The sequence below is a fragment of the Molothrus aeneus genome, chromosome 1 (genome assembly GCF_037042795.1).
Source record: "Molothrus aeneus isolate 106 chromosome 1, BPBGC_Maene_1.0, whole genome shotgun sequence".
In the NCBI taxonomy this organism is placed as follows: domain Eukaryota; kingdom Metazoa; phylum Chordata; class Aves; order Passeriformes; family Icteridae; genus Molothrus; species Molothrus aeneus.
In genome coordinates, this window is record NC_089646.1 from 23,411,112 (window position 1) to 23,434,323 (window position 23,212).

A 23,212-nucleotide genomic window follows, 5' to 3' on the forward strand; every position below is an offset into this window, starting at 1 on the left:
CATTCTTTCAAAGATCAGTGCCACTTCCAGGTACCAGGGCCTTGTAAGATGGGCCACAGACCCTGTTGTGAGATGTGGAACACAGGCTACAACCAAGGCTCTGCACCACATGGAGAAGAGCTTGTGGCAGAAGAAAGAAATTAACTGTGATGAATAGTTAAAAACACAGCAATATTTCTTGGTTAGAGACCAAATCTTATTGTGACTGTTTTGTCACAATCTCTGTTGACATCACTGGGAGTACTGAGTGTGTAATGAGTCTGTAGAGCATGTTCGGCCATAGCTACCAAGATTTTGAAGTGGATTAAAACAAGAAGATCAAATAATTTGCATTACTTAAAGAGTAACAGACAGCCACTAAACATTCTGAGCTACAAGTTTTTATGAGTTATTTGTCACTAGAGAGAGCTGTCAATATATGCAATTAATAACATTTATGTTAAAAATACATAAATTCCTCCCTCAATGAAGAACTAGTACAAATAACAAATAAAGCATAACAGCCTTTTCTCTTATAAACCACTATTGTGAATCTTTCCCTTCTGTAGTGAATGTGGCATGAACAGCCTGCCATCACCTTGTTTGAGTTTGTCAAGTATAACAAGGATAACTTCAGATGTCCACTTCAAGCTTTCATGTGTAGGAGATATAGGATAAAAACATTTTTCATGTACTTTGAGACCAGGTTGAATGTCAGTGTTCATGTTTTCTCCACTTGCCACTAAGATGGCAAGTTTACAATTGTTGCAAACTTGAATTGTTGCAAAATTTAAGCCATTCACTTGGGCACAAAAAAAAACTGATAAATGATGGTTCAAAAAGTGACTTTGACCTTATTTCAGTTAAAAGTAGTTTAAATTTCCAATGTTTTCTGGTGGTCAAAGAAACATTGCTTCCTTATCAGTCTTTAATGATGAGTTGTAAGTAGGCTACTGCATCCCGTCTTGCCAGACACTCCAGGTGTAGGCTTAATTGTGCTGCTGTGTTTTAATTCTGCAGATCACTTTGACCACTCCAGTTATTTCTTTAGCTGCAGCAAAATCTCCTTTGCATACCTTAATGTTGTAAGTCCAACTTCTAACCGGTTTTTAGGACACCCAGTCCTTTAGGACACCCAGTCCTTTTTTTTGCCTTGCCACAGTTCACACTGAAGTCAGAGTATTCCAGAACCTATTGTTAAAAGCATATCCACCATCTTTTTCTCCCATGAGAAAGAAATAATAGACTCACTATGAGCTAGGAGGTCTAATTAGGATTAATTCAACATTAAGTTCCCACACTTAGAGATTAAAGCCACAGGAATATTTTATACTGAAATTGGTATACCTAGGGCTAGTGAGACATGAAAATCTTAGTGCTTAAATTTTAGGCATCCTGAAACTTCAGGTGTACATTTCTGTTGAGGCTATCCAAGAAGAGCCCTGTGTAAATGGAGACTGTTGTGCTGGCCCCTTTTGGGCAAAGGAGATTGTGTGCAATGCCAGCAACTTGGTCAGGCATGGAGGTGAGGAGGGCTCTGTGCAGCTCAAGCACAGGATGCCTTTGGCCACCCTGTGTACAAACCATACAGAGCCACTTGTTTATTCCCTGCCTGTCAGCCACCACAGCTCACTCTTAGCGTCTATCAGTGTGCAATACAATTGTCCTTTGAGGTTTAAAATAGCTCCCATTTGCTATGCACAGGTGGTCTGGGGCTGTACAGAGTGTACAAATGATCCACAGCACCTCTGGCACCAGGGTTTCAATTCATCTGTCTAAATGCAATCACCTACTGTGCTGGCAGACACATCTGAGCTGTCACTGTGGACTGGCTGTGCAGTCCATGGGATGTACTGTAGACCTCTAAAGTGGGTCAGATGAATCATTCCCCAGAAACTCTCCTCTCTGCTGAGCTTAAGAGGAACTGAGGATGACTAATTCAGATCCAAGCATCTACATTGCAAATGTTTAAGGTTAGTTGATGCAAAACCCAAGAACAAAGATGAGTTAAAATGATAGGCAGCAATTCAGTGGCAGTTTTGAGAGTTTCAGTAAAATATAAACATTGGATTCAGGTGCCTAAGTAGTAGTCAGTGATATAAATCTCTTTGCTGAATCAGCCCTTTGACCTAAATTCAAAGACACACAAATAACAGAATTTGGAGTTTTGAATGAGAGGTCCAATTCTCCCATTGATACCTCAGAGAAGATTGCCAAACCCAGGAGGCAGCACACCAAGGCTGGCCAGACCCTGCAGCGGAGCCTTGGACCCTGAACAGCCCTCTGAAGGCCTGCATTTGTACCGCTTCTGTCAGAGGACCCAGACCTATCCTCCATGTCTCTAAAGATTGGTGTCTGGACAAAATATTATTTCAGTATCTCCTTCTGTCTTCTGACTCTGCTCAATCCAACTTCAAGCTGAAAATCCACTGAGCTCTGGCTGAATCCTCACATAGTCAGGGTGTGTTTGGATCCATACCTTCCAATGTGCTCCCTAAAGATCAGGTTACAATGTCTTGTGACCTGAGGAAAAAGCAAAAACACATTCCTTTGTTTGTCAAAGTTCTTCTTTGTGTTGATTCTTTGAGCTGTAAGGATGGTCAGTGTGGCTCTGCAGCCTGGCAGCATTCACTGTTTGAGCATTCACAGCTGAGTGCTGCTGCTGTGCTGAGAGCCACATGTGTGTGTCACTGAGTTGTCATGGAACTGTAACAGAGGAAGACGCAGGTGATGAGACTGAACACCAGAACTCCCTTCCAAAATAAATGTTCTGTCACCTAGGCAACACTTTTAAAAAGCTTTGAGAAAAGGAACACCTTCAACAAGAAGAGATGAAAGGGATATTGTCCAAAAATAGGCTGACTTTTGATTAGGGCACGGATACAGACCTGAATTATTCTTTCAACTGTTCTCTGTGCAAAACCACTTTGTGTAAGAATTATCAGATTACATATTATATCTTACACATTGTGTAAGAATTATAAGATTGTGCCTAATTCCATACAGTGTATCAATTAACATAGGTAGATAATCTCTCCTTTGTATGGCACGAGGCCATCCTTCTTCAAAAAACTGAAGTCATATCTGTAGTAAGAAAATAAAATAATAAATTATGGAATTTTGAATATAAAAATGCAGTAGGGTCAGCCCAACAATTAAAAATATGTTTTAAAGAGTAGGACTTTCTGAAACTCTATAGGACTACTAGTTGATCCTGGTACAGGAGGAAAAAATCAGTTCAGAAAAGTTAAATTAATTATTTGCATCGGTGTTCACTATGGAAGAAACTAAGGACTTCTGGAGGGATTTTTTTGTTTTGTTTTGGGGTTTGAATTATTGCTTTTTGTGGTTTGTTTGGGTTTGGCTTGGGGATTTTTTGGGGGGATGAGTAGAGCATCTCCTTGAAATTGAAATTTCTGCAAAAAAAGGATAAGGAACAAATGGTCAATTGAACACTAAGAAAAACCACCAAGAGCAGATGTTATTCAGCTTGTGGTTCTAGGACAATGCAAGGATGCAAAAGTGGAACTATATTAGCAAGGGTGTGTAATTTCTTGCCTGAAATTGCCTTAGCAGCAGAACAGGAGAGACAAATGGGGTGTCAGTTTTTAGAAGTTATTCCAGGGAAGATCTGAGGAACTGCAGGCCTGCAAGATTGACATCTATAGAGGGTACATCAGTAGCATGTTTAATAAGAATAGAAATAATGCACATCTGGAACTACTCCATGTCTTTGTCCATGAAAGTATTGCTTTATAAATGTAGAATTCTTTAAAAAATAAAAAAACATGTAGATAAGGGTGACCTGGTAGGTATAGTCTACTTGCATTTCCAAAAAGCTTTTTACAAAATCCCTCAGTAAAGATTAGCTTTTAAGAAAACTAAACATCTGGGGGATGTTTAAAGGGGAATTTTTTGTTTAGATGAATATCTGAATGAAAGACAGAAAACAGAGGTTAGGAGTAAATGTTTAGTTTCACGTTGAAATGAACTCACCAGAAGAATTCTGCAGGGACTGTTTGATATATCTAAAATGTTCTTCAAAAGGAATGAGCACTGAAGTGAAGTTTGCTAATTATGCTTAGTTACCCTGAATATCAAAGGGCAAAGCCCAAACATAAAGGACTCACAAAGCAACTGGGCAATAAAATGGTAAAGGAAATTCACTGTTAATAAATATGTAGTGATGGGCATGAGAAAATTCTAACTTCATCTAGAAAATGGTGGGCTCTGAGATGATCTCACCACTCAGGAACAAGACCTAGGTGTGGAGGTGGGTAACTATGAAAGTGTTATATAAATATGAATTAGTGGTCAAAAAGGCAATTCAGACATTAAGAATCTTTTTGAAAGGAGCAAGAGAAGAACATCCCTATGCCACTATATAAAGCCATGATTTTCCAGAGTCCTAAAACTCTGCAAATTGTGATCTCCTTGTCCCAAAATGGTTTCAGTGTATCTAAACAGATTCTTGGTGATGAGGCCTGAAAAACGTTAGACCTGGCATCAAGAGCTAGACAGGGAATGTCTCCTCACAGACTCTTCCAGTGTCAGACCTAGTGGGTGTGCAATGCAGGCAGATGGAGCTTAAAATACTTAAAAGCTGAATGTGAGGCCTAATGCAAAGCACCATACAGACTTGTGATGTTCTTGTTGTACAGGCACACAAGTTTACATCCACTGCTGGATGCAGAAAACAGAGCTACATTGACATTTGATCTGAAGTAGTAAGGTCATACTTATATTTTTAAATTATTTAGTGTTGATATATGTTCTGACATGGATGGTTTGTAAACTAGAGGGTTTGAGGTCTCTAAACCTCTCCTTGGGGTAGGAAGCTGGTGGATGGAAGTTGTGAGAATTACTGTTTGTACAGTAGCTCCTAAGTCAGTTCTCCTTTTCAGCTTTTCAGAAATAATGTTGTAATGTGGAAAAGGCAAAGACTGAAAGGACATGGAAAAGAAAAGGCCCTTCAATGAGACAAATGGGTGTCTGAAGACCAAGATTGACAGATTAGATGAGTTGCAGTAAAGTTTGCACCTCAGCTCTCTCTACTTTATTTAGTCTGCATATAGATGGAACATTCAGCTATGCAATAAATGCTTGTGTGGTGTCTTCTGCATGCAAGTCCAATATCAGCAAAATCCAGAATCATGTGTTCTGCTTGTTGCAAAGAGAACCATATATTTTCCCAGTCAATATAAGATATTCTCCTGGATATCTCATCTTAAAATGTCTGTAATGCTCTGTTTTGTTTCACTTTCCATTTTAATGAAGTATAAGATGTTTCACTTTCCTTGTCCCATCATCCTCCCCAATTCTACTGAGCCAAACTTCCAGAAATACTTAACTGCCAGAATACAGAAGTTGAAGGAGGATTTTTAAATTGTTTTATTATAATTCCATACCTGCCAATACTGTCCTTTGCTTTTGTCCTAACATTTACATAATGGTGCATTTGACATTAGAAATGGAAAATATTTCTTCTGTGCTCATCAGTGTAAAACCATAACCAGCCGGTTGGAGCCATTGTTTTCCAAACTTTGATCTAACACAAGTAATTCCTTCTACAGTTCATATATAGAAAAGAAATGTGTACTTATTTTTGAGCACAAGAGTGATCCCAGTGACTGTAACTGTGTCTGAAATAACAGAACTCCCCAGATTTCTGCCCAGAAGTTTTTATGGCATGGGACCACAATTCCTTTATATTTTCACTTGTCACATTGCTCAGAAACCATACATTCAGGGTTTGGTTCTAACTTATGTTTTCCAGATTCTTATAGCCTTATTTTATGGGGGGATAGTTTGCTTTGATATGAAATAAATTACCCTTAGAGAAAGGTACCACTTACCACAGTTGTTAACTACTGATCCTTGTAAGGCCATGAATATTTGTTGACTAAGCAGGATTTCTAAATCATAATGACTTCTGTCATAATAAAAGTCTTCAATAGTAAACCCTAGACCACATAAAAAAATAGAAAATACAAATCATTTTCATTTCATGTGTTTTTGATAAGGATATAGTAAAACTTAGCCTCTGATTAATTCAGAAGAGAAAATGGCAACACGTATAAAAAGCAAGTTCTAAATAGTACATGACCAAATTGTCTTGCACCCAAACATGATTCCAAACGGTTTAATTCTGGTGAGAAAAACAGTTAGTACATGGTCTCCTTATAAAATTATAAGCTCAAAAGTTTTTAACAAAAGGAAGTAGTTACAACACAAGCCTTAATCATGAATCTCATTACCAATGTGTGTTACAGAACACAAAACTATAAATAAACTTAGAAAATAATTTCACAGATTAAGGGAAGAGTCCATCAAGTCCTACTAAACCCAAATACTTGGATATAAGTTTCAGCTACTGTAGTCCATGATTCATAGATTGGCAAGGAGCAGAAGGATGTAGCAGAAAGAATTGCCATCTGAGCATCTTTTCCCAGACAGTGTCAAAGACAAAATAACAAGGTTTATGGTCTCCTAGTTACAAGGAGTACTAGTCAAAGTTTCTTCTAAGTGTAAACAAAACAGGTCTGAATCACCTTTCTTAGGTGACCAACCACTTTGGAAAAGAAAAAACAAAAAAAAAAGAAAAAAGAAAGAAAAAAGAAAAAATAAAAAGGAAGGGAAAAAATAAAGACTTTTAACAGTTTCCTGAACAATCTTTTAAGGACAGGTTACATCCTAGGTAAGTAGTTGCAATGCCCTAGCAAAGCAATTCAACATTTGCAGTTAATATTACTATATTAACAAAAAATAAAGGGCTTGGGTTCCTCCCCCTCCCTGCACACTGACCTGCTCTCCTACTATAAGTGTTTCTGGAGAGCAATTATGATCTAAAGAAACATTTAGTTCTGGAATGAACTCTTTTCTTCATAGTGAAACATGCCTGAATTTTACAGATCTCCACCAAAAAAAAGTTTTTTTTGTGAATAGTTGGTGAAAGAAGCCTAAGGAAAATGTGTACCTAATCCTATTAACTGACTTCATTTAGAATTATTAAAAGCCTTGATACACAGGATTTAACACAATCTTTCTAGCAGGGTGTGATGTAATCTATTTTTGTTCCTCAGCTAGCAGATGGCTTACCTTTAAGTAATTTCCAATATGTTAGGAGATCAAAAGCCATCCTTATGCCATGGAGGCAGTAATCGTTTCTCTCTGCTGGGGGTTGCTTGGTACTGTGGTGGGGATATGCAAAAGCTGCTGGCATTTCCAAGCATAGAAGGCCGACATTTCTTCAGACTTTGAAGTTAATAATCCTTCAGAAGTTGAAAAACTGAGAGATTTTCAAACCCCTTTTAATGTTCTATATGGCTTGTGCAAAAGTAAATATCTGTAAGTAATCACAGTGGGCTGGTGTGAGGCAGGCTGCACGCAGGAGTGGGAGTGTGCTGGGCTCTCTGTCCTGCTGTGGCAGCACCACTCTGCCTGCAGAGGGTCTGCCTGGGGGGCACAGTCACCCTGGGGGCCCCACATCAGCTCAGTGCACACCAAAATGCCCACTGCAGCTGAACCTGGAACCCCAGAGCAGCCCTGCACACATCCTCAGAGCATCCCTGGGCTGTGCTCTCCCGTGCCCAGTCCCTGCTGGTGGAATTTGTGGAAGCACTGTGCCACAGGTTCACTCTGAGGGCTTCCTCTCTGCAGACACAGATGTTTGGTTTTCCTGCAAACAGGAGAGCCAGCCCTAAAATGCTGTTAGCAGTTCAGACAGCAAAGAGGAGGTGATCAAGATTGCTCATGACAGGTCGCTGCATAGCTTTCAAAGCAGCCACTTAAAATTGCCTGGTATCTATCCCTATATCAACCTCAGAAAGGCATTTCTGTATAGATAGTTTTAAATCCCTCTTGGGTTCACTGTGCTCTAGCCATGACAAAAAGACCATCCTGCCTGGGAAAGAAGAGCACCCACCCAGCAAGGAACAGTGAAAATCCCAGACACTTATTTTGGAGCAGGAGGCTCAGACATTTTTAATAAAGAATGTCAAGTCTTCCAAAAATTTGTCTACTGGACACATTTCTGGCTTCTGATCACATTATGTTTATCTGCTAATCACAGTTTTTTATTTTCTTTAATTAAAAATAGCAGTTAACATTACAGTTACTCTCTCAATATGATTTAGTGGTTGGAAATTTCAAATCAACTTCTTCTACAGACAAAGAGTGCAAAAATTAGTACTCAGAAATAATAATGACTAATAATAATAATAACTAATAATAATAATGACAGGGTCTGTATTTAGGTGTTGCTAATACTGACTCATTAAAATATTTACATAATTTAAATCAATTCTGAAATGAAGTTAACGTATACAAAGGCCTAAGATTACAGAAATAACTTCAGACCATTTCATATTAAATTAAAAACAATACTCCAGTGAAGTATATTTATTCTTGAAATTTTGAGAAAGTCCCACTTCTCAGGAGTAAGATTTCCATGACTGAACACCTGGAAAAATGTTTGCTTTTGCCATCTGTAGCTTCTCCACAGGTGCAGAGAAGGTTTTTATTGCATTTGGATTTAGGCAAGACACTCCTTCAAGCTGAAAAACTGATCACATACTAAAAAAACAGGAAAGCTTGTTTTTACTTTCAATCTATGAATAAGAATTGGGTGATTGAGACTTGGATGTATCAGTTTAAACTCTTAAAAAGTAGAATGTTGAGAAAGCCTATGGGGCATTAAGAAAATGCAGACTGTACTACCATAGTGTCGCAGACATCTTTTTCACTAAAAATCCTTTCTTTAGGATTTTCCCTTCTGGGAAGCTGAGGCCCCAGAAAAAGAATGTAAACAATGGTTATCTGCTGCTGTGGAATGCAACAGGTGGATTTTTGATTGGCCCATCTTGGATGTGTATAATTAATGGCCAATCAAGATGGAGCTATCTTGGACAGAGTCCGAGAGAGCTGCCTTTTGTTCTCATTCTTCTTATTCTATTCTTAGCTTAGCTATCTTCTGAGGAAACCTTTCCTTTCCATTTCTTTTTAGTATAGTCATAATGTACTATATATATATATATATATATATATATATATCATAAAATAATAAATCAAGCCTTCTGAACATGGAGTCAACATTCTCGTCTCTTCCCTCATCCAAGAACCCCTGTGAACACGGTCACACCATGGTTGATTTTGACACAGTTTGATAACAAAAATGATAAGTTTCCAGAACATTCTAAATACCATGAAACATTTTTACAGCCGTTTCCTGCAAGCACCCAAAACCAATTTATAGTCTACTCTTGCACCAAAGAGCATTCATCTGGTTGGTAGGGAGTATCATATACTGTTCTATGTGCATAAGACAATGCAAAAAACCTCCAACTGTGTAAGATGCTCATTATGCCATAATATCATCACAAAAATTATGCATCAGACACACCCACAGCACAGCAGATATTGCCTGGGTGGTCTGAGGTGCCCACCAAAACCACCTGGAAGTCACGGCTGATGTGTGCCTGCCTGGGGAGGCAGCTGGGTGCCCTTGCCCAGGCGCAGGGAGCAGAGCCTGCTGCAGGCTAGAGTGGGGCAGTGCTGGGCACAGGGACAGCCCGGGCTGTTATGAGTAGAAAAGCTGTCCATTTTTTTAAAAGGTTGCAGAGTTAACAGGTTGGGCTAGTTGCTGCCAGGGTGGAGTTCTAACTGTTATTGTAATCACCTGTCATTTTCGTTAACTACCTGTCATTGATGGTTAAGAATTTCCCCTTTTCTTGAGTGGCTCCCTGCTGCTTTCTGGAGGATGGCACCCAGAAGGTGAAGAGGAGGGGACATTGAATGACATGCAAATGACATTCGATCCAGCATGCAACAGCAGAAACCTCTCACAAAACCTAGCCAAAAAACCCTAAAAACAATGAGCCAACACAAAATTGATGAATCAAAGTGATGTCTAGACATGAGGAACAGAACCTAGTATCCGCTAAGACCCTTTTTACCCCTCACCCTAATCTAGATGTTGGCTAGACAGAGGAGCTCAAATGTTGAACCAGAAAGCATGGAATCCCTGGATGTTCTCCTGAGGATGGAGCCCCCAGGTCTGCCCACAGACCAGTGGACAAAGCTGCACTCCTTGTCCTCCTTGGACTTGTCGGTTCTCCCCACCCAAGCTGATAATTTTTAATACGGGCATTAAAAAGGAGAAAAGTCTCCTGCCAGTGTTTATTTCAATCCCAGCCCCACACTGGGATGCAGGGGCAGGAGCAGGGCTGCTGTGGTCCCATGGCTGGGGCAGAGCTGAGGCTGCCATGGCCACACACCCAGTGCACAGCGGATCAGGAGGGCTCATTAGCTGCTCTCTGCCGAATTCAAGCAAGTGCAGAAGCCTTTTTTCACTGTTTAACTCCCCCAGCAGGAGAACTGACTCAAAGAAAGGTTAGGGCATGACCACATCAGGGTTCTGTAGTGAAAAGAAAGAAATTATACTGAAAGCATGGCCGGGAGCATCACCTTGGTCCAATTTACTTCTGCCAAAGCTGCAGTGAATGAGGCAACAGTTCCAATGTGTTCACAGGCTCAGGAATCAACTCCATTTGTCTAAGCATGAATGCAGGGAATATCAAATATATCTAGGTTAGGGTTCAGTAACTGATTGCTAGGAATGGGAAAGAAATGTTGCCAAGGATACTCTTTTTATTTGCAATCATAAAAAGCCCCTCATAAATAGTCTACCATTTGGGGCATACGGTAAAAGTCTCATTTATTTGGGAAAACTAGAGATAAAGACATAATAAAACAGGAGTTGCTGATAACCATTTTTAAAAATTAATTGTTGCAGTAAGAACAGGCTCCTTACATCTTGCAAGTGTCAGCTGGAAAAGCACAGTCCGCTTACTCAGGAGCCTGGAGTTCTCACCCCATAGCCTGGGGAAGCCTAGGGAAAAGCAGTGGGCTCAGCTGTAGCTAATCCTGTCCTTTTTTTCCCTGACTTCTTTTCCTGAGACAGTAATTCCCTGTGCATGATTTACCCACCTTCTCCAGGACTTCTGCAGCTGGAGTGGCTGTACACCACCATCCCTTGCAAACCTCTACCTGCCCCACTGTACACAAGGATTTCTGATACCCTGTTTTCAGGTGATCTGGGTGTATCCTCCTACCCAGCTGCTGCTTCTCTCCCTCTGTGGCCTCATCTGTTTGTTTGTCTTTTACTCACTCATACTTTATACACATCAGTAATTTTTGTCCAATGCTGTTCACCTGTCAGTCTTCAGAGCTGAAAAACTATCTGGTTTATCCTTATTTTTAAGTTAGGAAACTGAGGCTCAGAGCAGGAATATGATTTATTTAATGTAAACAAGTAACCTCTACTTCCTCCCTAAGGTCTCCACTTTTAATAAAATAAGCCTTTACTTAGACTTCAGTATCATTCTTATTAATGAGAAACCTACTCTTAGGGGAAAGCTAGAATTAACTTGTAGTCTCACTGGTCAATGCTCATAAAAATGAAATCTTTTCATTCAGGTGGAATCTAACTACAGGTTTGAGCAACTAATAATGTGCTGTGTGACCACAGAAGGAAAAACAGTCAGCCATCCCACCCTAGGAAGACACCCTTGTATAATCAGGGGAAATCAAGTAAGATTGTCTTTGCTGGCACATATCTTGCAGGAATATCTAGTGCATAGCAGTCCCTTTCAGGCATGGCAACATGGGAAATCAAAAATCTAAGTTAGCAATAGGTGTCTGAAGAGGAGTGTGAATCTTATAGCCATTAAAATAGAAGGGAAAATCATCTCTCTGATTTGCACTTGCATTTCTATTGGGTATTCTGTACTCTTTCCATTAGCTAAGATGGACTGGATGCCCAAAGGAAATAAACTGAGTCCACAGTAGGCTGTAAACAGGGAATAGCCAGGATCCATGCCAATTTAAAAAATGAGCACGTCCTCAGGTTTGTAGCTCAGTGTCTAGGATTCAAATCCCTGTCTGAGCACATATTGCAAAATACAGACACCTTAGCAATGCTTCCCAGGTATATTTGCTGCCTGAAATATGAACTCAGGAGGAAATTCAAGCTGGCATATAAGCAAAAGCAGAAGACACCAGTTTCCTCTAAGCACAGCTCGGGGAAGAGTTATGCATAAAAAGCTCTCTGATACATAATCCAGTGCAGGCCAATGGTACACAATCCATCCCATCCCATGGTGTCTGGACATAAAGGGCTTGTCAAAATGAATATGGAATGACTACTATGTGTCTGTATATGTAGGAAAAAAAGCATAGCATAGCAGTGACTGCACAGCACTTTCTATATTCCTACTGTGTACCAGGCAAAGATTTTTCAGTTCATGCATCATTCACAACTTGCTACAGGGATTTCACAAAGCCAGTACATATCCTTTACACAAAGAAAAGGGGGGGGGAAAGAATTGATTTAGAGAATAAAAAATTCTGAAAGTATATCTACTGGATGAGTAGTTAGTGTTGGGGACACTAACAAAACACAAAGCTTAGCAAGAAGCAAAATAAATAAGTAAATGAGATCACCCCTACCCTGTCCAAGGCACTGAGAAGCAGAGAGTTACTTCTGATATCATGGTGTATCTTCTCAGAGTAGTGAGCAACTGCCAAAGTGTTTTCTTCCTCTTTTCCCATCAAGTATTTGCACCATTTGCCATACCACAGGAGAGGGAAAGGAAGAGAAGACTGAATACAAGAAACTGTGTGGGGGAAATCAACTCTCTTAGCTCCAGCAATTTGTGACATAAATGTCTCATCTCAAATTCTTATTTAGGCTCTTTTAAAGCACATAGGAGGAGAGAAGCTCCCACAAGGACCATATCTTTCTTCTCTGTACAGAGGGGTACAGAGGTGGAGAGTGGATAAGCACTATCACATTTGCTCTTTAGACAGGACACCCACCTTCTTGACCAGGTCAACAGCAAAACCTCTCTTGCTGAAAAATTCTCATCTTTTCAGCAGAAAAGCATCTGTATGGAGCAGACAGGGACACCTACAATGTTCTTATTCACCACTGGGTACATATGGACAGAGAAACAAAGGGAGAAAGTCCTTTGTAGTAAAAGCAATTCAGAAGGCAAATTTGAAGCTAGGAAGTTTGAATTCAGTGGCAAGACAGAGCAGAATTATATAGATCTGGATAATAACTTCTAGTTAGACCCTTTTTTGGGATTGAAACAACAAAATGAAGGAATTCTTTGGTGCAAACAATTTGTGAAGCAGACACAGTGCTATGAAGAGAAGATGCACCAAAATCTTTTTACCCTCAGTTCACCCCAAAATTTGTTAAGAAATTACAATAATATCTAGTATCATTAAGGACTGCAGTTATTGCCTGATGTTGTGTTCCTTGAGGCACCATCCTAAATCCACTATTTAAGTAAAATAAGCTAAAGAGAAAATTTTGAAGGGCTTCATATAGCATTTATACCACCATGGGTTCTCTGCCATAAGCAGTGGTTGAAAAGTAGTTTATAGATACTATATTACACACAAGGCAGTACTACAGCTTAGTGCCAAGCCCAGATGTAATCTAGAAATGTGTTTTAACTCTGAAATGAATACTGTAATGCAGACTGCCTGCTAGTTCAGTTCCAACCATATTTTATCTCCTGGGGTTCTGAGCTGATTGTAGCAGAAAAAGGTGCCAAGACAGTCTCTGATATTAAAATATATGGGTTACACATGCACCAAGTTTTATATGCAGTTTAGAATTAAATATCAACAGCACAAGGCAAGTTGGGATGTAAACTGTTTTCAGATGTGTCTATGGGCTTGAGTGGAAAAGAAAATATTAATGGCATTCAAACTGATGGCAGGCAGGAACCAGAAGGTAAGCTACAAAGTTCTGAAGGGGAGCTGCTGTGTTTCTCAAAAGCCATAACCTTGACATTGAGGTTAGCTCTATTTCTCCCTTACACAGCAACGTGTTGCATTATGGCTGTCTAAATATTCCTGGAAGCCTTTCAGAGATTTTGTGATCCAGATGTGGATTATGTGTAACACTAACTATGTACATGCTGGAGACGATTACGCTGGGAGCTTTCAGATTCCATTCTGCACATGTAGCACTGAAAAGAAACTTGACTTGTACTTATGAAATTCCTTTTGACCATAAGAAAAACAGAAGGAAACCCCCTTTGGAGACTTCCATAATGGGAAACAGGAAACAGGGCTGTGGAGTGGAAAGTTTGCAGCACAGGAAAAACAATGGACTATATAAACATAAGTGCCATTATCAGATACTCTGCAATGGCCTTGCAATAGGTCTAAAGTTGAAAATACACAGTGGTTTGTGTTTTCATTCAGATCTCAAGATTTCTTTATGGGCTATTCTGGTTCCTGTTGAACTCAAGTGGTATTTTGATACCGACAAATGGGCATAGGTTAAAACATAGGGATAATGGTTTAAAAAAGACACTATTTATGACAGTTTTCAGCATCTTGACTCATTTTTGCTCCTTGTTTTTCATATCTTCAACAGGCAAAGCAGTGCAATCGAAACTGTTATTGCAAAGATTTCTCTGGTAGCAATTCAAGGAGTTTTAATGATAGCATCCAAGTATCAAAACCAAGAGCCTTGCATGTCAAAGCTCCCTCCATGACTTTAACTTCTCTACAGGACTGATAAAAGGCCAATTTTTTCATGAGCACTGGTGACTTTGTTCTAGGGACTGTACTATATCTTCTTGTTTAGACCTCAGTCAAGGACCCTTTTCCAAGGCTTCCCTCAAAAGAGGAAAACACAGAGTATGCCACAGTCTGGCTGCCTGATGCTTGACTACAGAGGAAGAACTTGATTATTTATTTGGAATATTTCTAAAGTACATCAGAGGTCAGTGGTGGTAGATATTCTGGTCACAGGTCCTATTTAAAACAATTTAAAACCAGTCACCAGTTTCTAGAGATCAGAGCCTCTTTGGCTCTCAGGGAAAAACAAAGCAATCTGAAGACAGCTTATGCTACATTACATTTATACTTTATAGTCTGTGTTGCAACAAAATACTCTAGAACAGAAAAGAACCCAGCCAGAAGCTGCCCTGTTTTAAACTCAAGATTAAAAGAGTTTTACGGATTCATTTTATCACCAGTCATCCTACTAAAATAGCTTTCCAGCTCCTTTGTACTGATGATAAAGGCTCTAAGACACAAAAGTTTTATCCTTGTTCCACAGGTTTTGTGGTACTGCAAATGGGAAAGGAAAGGTCTCTGATTAAATATAAATGTTGATATTGATGTGGCCACTAGTGCTATTAACAGCAATGGAACCAATGCATGCATCATTTCAAAGTTTTGAAAACATTCCCTATAAAATGCCTGTTTCTCTGCACTGCTTGTAAATTGAGACTATCTTGGGCAAATGCTGTAAACACCAGATTTAGGTCGGATGAATTCCACCCTTCACTTTCCCTTGCCAAGTGTATCCTAAAACACAAGAGGGTCACTTGCTTGGTTTCATGGTTTTACCCGGAAAAAGGTTAAATCCAGCTCAGTCTTCTCTGTAGCATTGGCTCTTTTCTACAGAGACAGGGAGGCTGAAGATGGAGCAGGACAGGACAAGTTCTCTTATGCACCTGCTGCAACTGCAGAAGGTTTGAAAAAGAATATTTGAGAAAGAATACATTCTTCTCCAGGTGGGATATCCACAGCCTGGGCTTTCCCTCCCTTCAGTAACAGAGTAAAGTGGAGACTGTTGCATGCTCCTTCCTCTCAGATTCTGTATGACTGACTCAGTGAGAACTGGATATTGCTGTTGGAGTCTCTAAACTGATTAAGACCTGGTGAGAGAAACTGTGTTATTGATTAGACATACTGAATGTATAACTTCTCTTTTATCTTTAGAGATACTTTACAGGTCTTTTGTTATTCCTGTGTTTAAAATCACATACTTGGTATACATCAATATCTTCCACTTTGCTACAGCCAACACCAAAAATTTTTAAAAAGTCTCTTTTGCCTCAAGAATCAGAAATTAAATATTTTTATGCCCTCTAGAAAATTATCTCTTTCATCTCAAAGCATCTTCACAGGCAATGTTTGGATCTGATAATCGGATTACAACCATGTTGAAAGATACACCCTCAAGTGAATGAGTAATGTAATTTCTGTGTAGCACAAAAGATATTTTCCCAAAATGGTACCAACCACTCTTGATGATCTCTACTATCTTTAAATAATGTGATTCAATCAAAGCTGGTTGGTTTAATAAGAACAAGAGTGAATTAGTTAAGCAGAATGAAAAAATAATTGTTTATCATAAAAATATTAAGTTTGCCCTTTTACCCGACCCTCACTCACAGGGTGTTCCATCCATGCCTGGGAACTGACTTCCAGTGTCCCCTGGGTATCCTCTGCCTTGGTGGCCACCCCCAGACAGGAGGTCTCTGCTGAAGGAGGTTCTGTTTTCCCTGCCTCACCTAGTAGGGTTTCCACTCCCTGTGCCTGGGAAAAGGTCTTTTATCTGTGATGCTCAGTCACACTGAGGCTCGGGGTTGATCAAAAATCCTCTTCCTGGCTTCTATTTTCACTTTCTTTCTTTTTCAGAGTCTGTGCAAATGAGGAACGGTTATGTGAAGAGAGAACAGACAAAAAGGACATCTGCCCTTTTGGTCACCCCTTACTCCACACTGTTCTGGATGGTTCTCCCAAAATAGTGGTTGAAAGGAGATGATTATGCTGTGCATAATCACACAGACAAGGGTTTCAATTTGTCAGAGTATTCCCTGCTTTTTCTAGTTCTGCAGTTCTGTGGAGGTTTTCCTAAATGAGCTGTGGCTGAGGGAAGTACAAAAATTAACTGCCTCTCTTCAGGATATAAGGTGTGAAATTAAAGCCATCAGAAAGAGGAAGCCACACTTACAACAACCAAAGGCTCAACTTCTGTCAGCTCAGCACAGAGCTCTCCCCACCATTGTCTGCCCTTGGAATTAGATTCCAGTTGCGTTTTCTGAAGTATCTCATTGACTACAGCTTAAATTTTCCTTGTGTATGATTTGAAAAGCCTGGCTATACTTTCTGTTCACCCCAGCCACATCATTTTCAGTGACTCCTTTATTCTGGAATTAATGACAGAGCATACTTTGTGGTCCTGTTGTACAGATCCTAGGAACAACTGACTTCAGACTGCTGTAGTCATTGAGAAGAAATAGGACTTCTATTGTATAATTAATCTTTCCTGTCTTAAACAGCTGGTTTAGGATGGAATAAATCACCCTCTGGAAGGGTCTGTCTCTCCCCATTGACAATTAAGAGACACTAATGAGTGGCAGAGAATAACCACCTAACTTCAGAGATATGAAATCCTGGAAACAGAAAAGAAGGACTTATATACACTCTGGAATGGAGATATGATCAAAGGAAATGCAATTGAAGAAAAAAAAAAAGGAAAGAAAATTGGGAAATTTAGTGACTACAAGAAAATGGACTGGGAGGAAATGAGGTGCAGTACAAAGGACCAAAAGAGGCCAAAACTCACCTCACGGAGGTTGCAAAAGCAGGGCAAAAAAGCAAGGAGGAAGACACAACTTGCAGGGGAAGATATGAGGGACAAGGCATGGATACTGAAAAAAAAAACAAACTTGGCCACACTCAAAGCCATCAAAAGGCATGGGATGCCTTTAAGTGCAGGGACATGCACCAAAGCATGCCCAATTCATCCCCATTGAAATCACAAAATTTTGTTTCCCTCCCCCTTTCAGGGGAAGAGATATGAGATGAAAGCCAATGAATCTCATCATAAACAGGAAAGTGAACAATGCACTTGGGCTGCATTCCCTAACTGGAAGGGGATTCCAGACAAATGCTAGCATTTACAAACTTTGTGTCTTCAAAGAAAAGCTGATTTTCTTAAGGACTGAAGAAAAATGTTATTGAAATGCCACTTTGTTAATACCTTAGAAGTAGAAAGAAAGAAATATCCTAGGGACAACATTAAATACAAGCTGGTAGCTGCAAGCAGGAGGAACCCCAAGCTATACCTCTTGACTTTTAAGGTTACTTTAATTTGCATGGTAGGATTATGTTAGAAATAAGATAATATTTTGGAACTCTATATGAAATCAACAGTAGAATAAAAATCAAGGTAATCAAACCTTTCATTTCAGAGCATAAGTTATTCAGAGCATAAACATCTGGCATCCTCCACCCAGTTGGAACCCAGGATAAGATTGCATTCCTTTCCTAGAAGTGGCTGGATCATGTATGCAACTTGGTACCCTGTGAGAGATGTGGTGAGAGAACTTAAAATAGGGCTTCTGGTCAGTGGCATAACTGCTGCTTCTTTATGCTGAAGTACAAGCCCAAAGCGTGGTAAGAAGTCTTATGAAATTTATTTCAAACCTGGACTTGTTAGCCACAGAAGAATGCCTCCCAGAAAATTTACTTCGTTCCTTCTGCCCATCTGATCAGAAAAACAACTTGTTCCACAAGGAATTTATAAAAAGCAACACTGAAAACTTATGACATTTTTTTCAAGAAAATTAAAATGAGGATAAATAAACTCAGAAAAAGAATTCTCTACCTCTGTGGGCAAGGTGCTTTTATATTTAAAGTTGTGAACTTCTCACAGTGAAAAACAGATGACAGAATAACATGTTTGTAATGTGTTGCACAGATTTGCTTCTAGCACCATTACTTGATTTTTAATTTTTCTGCTTTTAAACTAATCATTATTGCAAGGACGTCAGTACAGCTCATTTTTCTTATCCAATGGGAGGACTGGCAAAGTTGAGGGAAAGGGTGATTTGGAGACCAGGTGGTGATGCTGCAAGTGAGCTCATTCTTAGTGTTCATTGCTGCTTAGACACACAACTTTTACCTGTTCTGGGCCAGAAAGGTTATGCATGTATGCAGGAACAAGAGATGACTTAGAGACAACAAATGTTGCAGAATAATTCATGCTAGGAAAACACTGGAGAAGGAAAATACCCAAAAACTCACTAATTTAAAGTCACACTTGTTTTTTTAAAAGAAAATTTGTAATGAGTGATGTCTTACAGTGATTAGATTAGTCACTCTTTATAACATGATAAAATGCTTTTCAATGATGAGTTTTCCATCCCTTATCCCTGAATATTTCCTTCATTCCTGAATATCTGGAATGACTGGAGTCCCCGTTGTCTTGAAAGAGCACTTTACATTTAGCAGTATTTTACATGCTGTCCTCATCAACTGAAGCCCTAATAAAGCCATCAACTCCTCACATAGGTGAATTTGTGCTTTAGACTCATTGACACAAAGGGTCAGTGCTGTTACTTTTAGATTATCACTGTCTTGAATTACTTTTAGTATATTACTGACTTGAAACAATGCATAAGGCAAACTGCCCTGCAAATGGATGCATGTATTTCGCAGCTACCTTATTTGTTTAACAGAAATTAGATGTTCAGAGTGCACAGACTGAGCTAAGCACTGGAAATATCATCAAGTGCAGATGCTAGATGCATAAATAAAGTCTTCTGGATTGTCCATAACATAATTGGCACTGTCACTATCTCTGGTCTTTTTGGGTTTATCCAGTTGCTTGAAACTGCACATATTTGGGTTTTTTTCATGGAACCATATTTTCTCACCTCCACCCGCAATCAACAGTGACTATTTAAAGCAAGAAGAAATACTTCTGTGTTTTTTGGCTGGAGTCACTGTTGCCCCACTGAGCATCACAGGAGGCATCAGGGCCCTGGCTGTGCCCAGGGCACTCTCTGCTGCAGAGCTTCTCTCTGCAAACTGACCTCAAGGAGGTTGTTCTACTATCAAAGAACTGAAGCAACAGGTGTAGTATCAAAGATGACAAGCCTTTACCACCTTCATCTCTGAGAAAAGCAGCAGCATAATGAAGATAAATTGGAATTTTAGAGACAGGTAATCACATGATAACAGATCCTTGTTATTTAATACCACCAGAGCTATTCCAAATAGTGTTAGGACTTGTCTGTGCCCACCAGGATCAAGTTCTGCTAATCAGTGATCTGTGAATGTGCATGGTTCATTAGGGCCCTGAGAACAGCTGTCCGTGTCCGCTCAGGATCAGATTACAGGATATCATTAACCTGGATTCTATATCCGCTTCAAAGCTTTTGTTACAACTAACTCATAATTCTTTTTCTTCTTTTTTTTCAAATTCTCCTGGAAACCAGGAGAGTTAAAGACTAAGGTTTCTGTTTTACCTGCTTCTGTTCAGTATCATTTTAACATACATTCGAAAGAAAGCTGTAAATATAATGTTCATTGTAACTAGTGCAATAAAATACAGAATAGTTTCATGCCTCATACACATGTCTGTGCTCAAGCTTTATAGTTGAATCATTTTAGAGGAACTACTTAAATCTACTCTAATCTCCTACTGCCTGTAAAATATGTAAAAATGCATGTATAAAAAAACCACATTGTATATTTCAGAGTAAGCTTTCCAGTTTACTTCAGTAACTTCTATCTGATAAAATAATGCATTGGTCTGGCTATTACTGCATGACTTAAGAATAGTTCCGGAAACATAAGGCTGAACAGCTCCTTCCCATGAACTGTTCTCAAATTATGGTATGGGCTGCTTGATTTTAAATGTTTCCCACTACAATAAGAAATTCATAGGGCATTTCTACATTTTTATGTTGAAAAAAAAGGTGGTGCTATTTTACTTCCTTTTTTTTTTTGAGGCAATTTGCTTCTTTCTACTTTTTCTTCTTTCTTAATTCTAAAAGGAATTCAATAATTCAAAGAAGATGAGTCAAAATTGATGTCATTGGGAGCTGGAATAAAAATCAATCAACATATTAATAGCTGAATTTTATTCAATTATCATGAGTATTATTCTCCCAGAGCATCTAAACACTTCTAAACTAGATTAATGAATCATTTAGGCAAATAACAATACCCAAATTCAGTAGTCATTATGAATAATTATACTAGCAAAAAGGCAGAAAATAGTACTCTAACAGAGCCATTGCTGTCTACAGCAAATGTGAGTTTATAATATCCTGTTCTACTCATGTCAGCCATTAGGCAGTTACTGATTAATAGATTTGTTATTAGACACTGGGCCTGATTGTTCACTGCTGTTCTTATAAGCAGATTTCTTACATTGAATGTATTCAAAACCTACTTATTTCTGTACATGGAATAGGATTAGGTTCCTAAAACAGCTGGAACAGTTTATAAAATAGTACAAAATGTATAAAATAGTAAGTTTATAAACTAGAACAGTTTATAAAATAGTAAGATTAATTAATTTTCATTAATGAAATATTAATGCAAACTTCAAATACCTGGATACAGTATGATGTTTAAGCTAAGGCTCTGGGGCAAAAAAAGTGTTTCTGAAAGAAACTTTGTGGATATTGTGGCCAAAAATCCATCTCTTGTAATAGGACCTACTGAAAATCCAGATTTGATGTATGCCAGATATCTGGGTAACGTTCCAGATGGAGTGGCTCTGAAGTGAGGTTGTCAATCCATACCTAGACACCAAAGCAAATTGATCAGTTCCCTCCAGGAGAGGTTTGTAAAACATCTGCAAGAGGGGTGGGACTGGTCCCCTCATCACTAAATAAACATTCTTCCTCTGAGTCCCTCAACATACTCTAATGGAGTAATGTTTTACAATTAAAAAAGCCCCAAATTTATAAAACCATTTACATAGAATCAAAGGCTGCCTGAAACAAAACCAAACAACCATGGAGCTTTGAGGTCTCATTTATGGAGCCCAGTTCTGTTTCAGGGTCTTGATTGTCTCTTGTTTTTTCTGAAAAAGCTTTTCCATAGGGATGACTTTAGCTTGTGATAATAGGACATTGAAGCCTGAAAATTTTGGCCATACCATTTAGCTTTCTGTAGCCTGAGTCCATAAATGTTAATGCTCCTGCTCTGGCATGGATGCTTAATAATATAAGTGAGCAGAATTAAACACAGTTGTGTATGCTGTGCCCTTAAACCTCTGGCTGTGAAAATGTGTTCATTTTTGCTCTGTATAAATGATGTGCTATACACATTTTCTTAGCAAAAGACAGGGAAAATAATACTCAGATTTTAAACAATTTCAGATGATTTTTGCTTAGAAGAAAAGTGCATTTGTCTTTAAAAAAGGAAGGTGCTGAGGACTGCCTTTGACAGAAACAGCTTCATGGGAACTCTCAGATGCTGACACACTGACCCTCAGTGCTTGGCTGCAGGTACTAAAAGCCCCCTTTGAATTTTCCCCTCCAAGCATTCATGCTTGCAAGCAGCTGAAATGCCCCTCAGGGGGTGGCAGCATGATCTGGCAGGACACCAGACCTAAAACAACCAAGAGCCTTCTCTGAGGGTGGTCCTGGGCTGGCAGACTGCAGGGTCCAGGGATAACAGGGTGGGGAACCCCACTCATCCGGGGACACTGGCCACTGGGGGAAAAAAAAGGCCAGGTGGGATTTTTCTGGTCAGTTGCTGGATCTTGCAGATTGGTCAGCTTCCTGATGATATCCTAGTAGGAAAAATTCTTCGGCAAAATTTTCTTTCTGGTGTTCACAGTCTGCCAGCCCATGATGGCAATTTAGATTGAGCAAAAAAATTAAGGTGAAACTAATTTATCACTGGAGTATTATATTAAAGCAAAACAAACAAAAAATCATTGGTAGGCAAATTAGTTCAGTTACAATGGCCTGCAGGTACTGCAGAGCTGGAAGGCTTGTGGCTTGGGTTGGGATGGCTTTCCCCCAGCTGGAAATGTTGCCACAACAATGGGAAGAGGATTGTGGGTCATGTTCTATGAAACAAACTTCCATTCTGGTTATAACAGCTCCACACAGAGCACAGACAACACACAGGGCCAGAAGGGCAGCCTGGGCAGAGGTTTGGGAACTTCTGAGCTGAGTGAAGGCACATGCAAGCTGTGTGAGTGAAGCAACAAACAGACATCTCTAAGTATTTATCAGCATGACTGGAGAAACTCCATCTCCTCTGCCTGTCTAGAGGTTATCTCCCTAGAGGTAGAAGCTGTAAAGGTTGTATGTGACATTTGCATGCCAGCCATTGGGGTGAAAGGTCCCATACGGTTAAAGCCATAGCACTGAAATTACTGGCTGAGCTGTATCTTGGCTGTAAAATTGAGTAAGCAATAAAAAATAAGATCCATGACTCCTTTATTTATTCATGAATCATTGCTTAGCACTAATAATGCTTATTAATGAAAACATATAATATCAAGCCATCTGGTAAGAAAAGGTATGTTTCAAAGGATTAATAAACTACAAATTATTCCTCTGAAACAAAATACAACACATGAGGTACTGAT